Raw genomic sequence first — 4,915 nt, forward strand, 5'->3', positions numbered from 1 at the left:
CGGTTGAAAACCTTTTGAAATAACTCCTCCCTCCAATAGACTTGCAAGCTTTTTTTGTGATTACTTTGAACAAATTATTATTTGCTTGTGCATTTGTAATTGCATACTTATTTGCTTAGTTTGATGAATGCCAAAGGAGGAGGACTAGGTTTAAGTATGAAAATCAAAGAAAATTTGAAAAACTTAATCCTAAAATGATAAAGAGATTAAACTTAACTGTTTTATTTTTTTCTCTTAAAATCATTTCTTATATATGTTTTGCATATTTTCTTTCTAACTTTAACCCTAGTTGTCATTGCATTAAAAAGTGGGAGATTGTTGATGCATTTGGCACCAATGATCAAATCTGAGTTTTGATGAATGACAAATAGATTAAAGTTAGATGTGTTGTTAATCTAACCTTATTACCAAGTGTGAAGGGTTGACTAACTTGATGGGTCAAGAGGACCTGATACTAGGCAGGAAGTCCAGTCGAGATATACAATTCTTGATTGGCAAAGTCTAGATGTAGGATTCTGGTATAAGGTCAAGATGTTCAATTCTTGATAAGAGGAAGTCCAGATGTGTGATTCCGATAGGAAGACCTGTGGGTCAGATTAGACGTTGAGGAGGTAACTCGACACTTGGTAAGTGAAGGTAAGTCACTAGAGGAGAATGACTCAGTGAAGACGCGTCCTAGTTGAAGGGACAATAGGTGTCGATCCAATTTAGATCAATTTCAGAAATCTAAATTGAGACCCTAACTAGATCCTGATTTAGAGGACAGGATGGTCTAAGTCATAAATTAATTATTTATAATTGTGCTAACATTATTTTGTAGGATAAATATTTCTATATTGAACTAACATATTTTGTAGGGTAAAGAGAGCACAAAAGGCCTCAGGTGAATAGTACTTAAGCCACCTTCAAGAGCTTGGAAGGCACCTTGAGTACTGTTCATGGAAGGCGCCTTCGAGTGCTTGGAAGGCGCCTTTAGTAGGATAAGGTAGAGACGTTGTCGACGATAAGGAGCCACTTTTTAAGGGATAGAGTTTGGCATTGAAGGCGTCTTCAATGCTATGGAAGATGCCTTCCATCCCTTATAAAAGAGGTATTCGACCAAGGCTTCAAACATATCAATTCTACAAGCTTCTGCGCATCCTTTTGGCGTTCTGACTGCTCCGACTTCCTGTTACTACCCTGCTATGACTCTGTCACATCTGACTACCGCTAAGAAGCTGTCGAACACCAAAGTCAAGCTGACTATCTACAAAGAGTGTTGGGTAACAAAGTTTAAATTATTTACTTAGTTATTGCAAAAGGAAAGTGTAGCTTGTTACAGTGTTCCTATTATTCTTTTTATATTCGATCCCCTCTTTCGGTGGTTCCAGAAGAGGTTATTAGTAAATTATCCGTCGATAGGTCTGCAGGACCTGAGTCTTGGAGTAGGAGTCGCCAAAGGATCTAAACTAAATAAAACTGAAAATGTCTTTTTACTTAATTTTGTTTTTATGTTTAATTTTCCGCTATGAGTACTTTAATTTTTAAAATAAAAGAAAAGTTTTCAAAATCACGTGATTCACCCCCTCTCATGTGTGTCTCGATCCAACACTCTCTACTTCCAACCTGAACGAGGTGGTGGCCCAGTTGCAGAAGGAAGTAGATGATCAGGCCAGACTACTATTAGACATAGGAAATACCTTGAAGGAGTCCCAACAATTGGTAGATTCTCAACAGACAAACTAAAGAAAATTAGAAATTCTATTGAACACTAGTGAGTCCAAGCTCTGAGCGAAAATCTTTATGAAAGACAAGACCTTATTCGACCTCAGGATCAACCAAACAAACCAAAGAATTATCCTCCAAAGATATGTTGATCCTAGAACAATAGTGTAATTTGGACATACAAGAAGTCTGATTGAAATCATTGTAGGTCAAACTAGATTCTACTAAGTCCGAGCTATCATTTTATAAAGCTGAAGAGGACGAGTATTTTGAGATGAGGCGAAAATCCTATCTCGAATCTCGAGAATTCAGTGTAATATTTGGTGATCTGATAGCGAGGGTGCTCATTCTTAGAGTTGAAGGGGCAGTTCATATTGCTCCAATTTGGCAACATCACCGACCGACTTGATCTGATTTTAGACTAAGCCGCCTACCTAAAAAAACCTTGGAATAACTCTTCCATTATAGTTTTGCTTCATTCTTTGGTGGTAGGTCATCAACTAAGCTGCGGCCTTGTCTCTAACTTCTTCTATCAAGTTGAGCTCTATAAGGCACCGATCGTCATTGTCTTTGTCATATAATTGTTTCCGATCGGATTCCATACCAACTTTGGATGGGACAACTATTTCACCATCATAAACTAGATGAAAGGGCATTATACCTATTGCTTCGTGGGGAGTAGTGTTGTAAACCCATAGCACACTAGGTAATTTATCAACGCAACTTCCTTCAACATAATCAAGTTTATTTTTGAGCCCTCTAATGATTTCTCTAGTAATGACCTTTTCCTGCACAAATTTGCACCTTTTTTTCTTCATAGACGAGTGTGGGAGGGGCTTCATGAATGGTGTTGACTTCCATCCACGGAATCTTTTAAGCGGTGTTGGCCACCTTCTTAACAATGTCGACGCAACACTTGCACACTACTAGTTGATCTCCCTTAGCTTCCCCAACCTAGTTATCCACGGAGAACTTTATTTTCTACTAAAAGGTTGATACGACTGCCTAGAATTTGTTTAGAGTCGATCAACCCAGAATAACATTGTAGGCTAAGGGTGAGTCTACCACTATGAAGATTGATCAATGTGTCCTCATTAGGGCTCCTCCCTAGAGATATGACCACCTTTACTTGTTAAAGTCGTTGGACCTCATTGCCCGTGAATTCATATAATGGAGTCACCATGGGTTGGAGCTCACATTCATCGATCTGCAGCTGCTTGAATGTCTGCTTGAAGATTATGTTCATCAAACTACCTGTATCTACAAAGGTGTGATAAATGTTATAGTTGACTATAGTAGTCTTAATTATCAAAGCATCGTCATAGGGTACTTCGACCCTCTCCAAATTCTTAGGCCCGAAGCTAAGCTTGGGCCCAAAGTTGATCTCGGACCCTTGTGGCTACTCCTGATTGCAGCCAGCTGTGTGGATCTATAACCCGTGAGCGTGCAACTATCTTGCCCAGTTGGAATCTCTGTCGGTCAAGCCTCCGACAATCATGCCAATATCTCGCCAAGTGGTATTATTACGATTTTCTTCTTACCGCATCAGGGGTTGCTCCTGTTAGGCTTGGGTAGGGACCTGCGCATGGTCTTCCTACCGCTGAGGCATCCTTTGGCGCCTATCGACGCCCTAGTAATCTCTCCTAGGCTGACCATTAGGCCGCTGATATTGTTGGCAGTTAGGAGACAATGAATGCTGATAGTATCCTTGGTTACTGGCATGGCGATTTCCATGACTGTAATGATAACAATCCTGGGTGTCGAAGTCATCGAGCGGTGGTATGTACAGAATCTGGGCGGAACCCATCTAAGCGGTTCGAGGCACTTCATCTATCTGGCCTCTACATGTTGCACAACTTGAGGTCGAGGTTCTGGATGATAGGGTTGAGGACTCACTCGGGGTCCTTTATACGGAGGAGGGGGAGGCAGCACTTGGGAGCAGAGACTTGAGCAGGAACAGAGACTTCCTTCTTCTGAGCAGACTGTGCTTCCTTCACATTAATGTACTCAGTCACTCAACTGAGTAAATGGTTGAAGTCTCTAGGAAGCCTCTTGATGAGAGAGCGAAAGAAGTCATTATCGATGAGCCCTTGAGAAAAGGCACTCACCAAAATCTCTAAGGTAGCCGAGGGAACATCTATAGGCACCTGATTGAACTTCCTGATGTAACTCTAGAGCACTTCCTTGGGCCCTTGCTTGATCGAAAAGAGATTCAAGGGAGTCTTGTGGTAACAACGACTACTAGCTAAATGGTGAAGGAAAGTCTTACAAAAATCCTTAAAATTATGGATGGATCTTGCCTACAGTGGCTTGAACCACCTTTGTGCTAAGCCAGAGAGTGTGGAGAGAAACGCTCAGCACTTCATGCAATCCATATATTGCTGAAGTAGAGTGAGATTTTTTCAAACTTTAGAAGGTGGTCTTCGGGGTCTGTGGACCTGCATATTCCTCGATCGCCAGGGGACAGTAGTGTTTAAGCAATTTGTCTAAACTTTTCCTTTGTGTAAATTTTGAGCGGGCTTGTCCCTAGAAGACAATCCTTGGGGCCGCTCCTCTCATCCCATATACTCAGATAGCGTGCGAAATAGCGCCCGATGATACACATGCGATTGAGGTACGGAGGATAAGTTGATTGGTGGAACATACGGTGGCACCAAACCAACCGTTGAAGGAATTGGTAAATGGATATGCCTAGATAGATATGTATGAACTCTTAGATGAGGGTCAAACTAATATCTACATCTCACAAATACCATTAGTTGACTTGTATATGTTTTAGTGCACATTAGATATAAGTCAGATGATAGGAGGATGAACAAAACTCAAGATATTAATTTAGTGCATCTATTTAAGTTTTAGTTTCATCAAAACATATAGATTATATGTTATCCAATCATGGGGGAAACAAATGTATAAGTCATGTGCATTTAATCCAAAGATCATGGTTGAATATTGATTTTGAAAAATCATTTCAAAATCATTTTAGAAAATCTTAATGAATTCTATCTTTTGATAGAATTCACCATTGATTAATTGGATACAAAGTAGGGTGAAACATTGAAGTTTCCAATGGTTTTCAATTTTGTATCAATCTTTGAAAATGAGAGATATTTTCTTAGAAAACTATTTTTCCATGATAGAATATGACATAAATAATGTATACATAAATTTTTACAATTTTAGAATTTTGTAGAATTATTAATACATTTCT

Source organism: Zingiber officinale, chromosome 5B (assembly GCF_018446385.1).
Source record: "Zingiber officinale cultivar Zhangliang chromosome 5B, Zo_v1.1, whole genome shotgun sequence".
In the NCBI taxonomy this organism is placed as follows: Eukaryota; Viridiplantae; Streptophyta; class Magnoliopsida; order Zingiberales; family Zingiberaceae; genus Zingiber; species Zingiber officinale.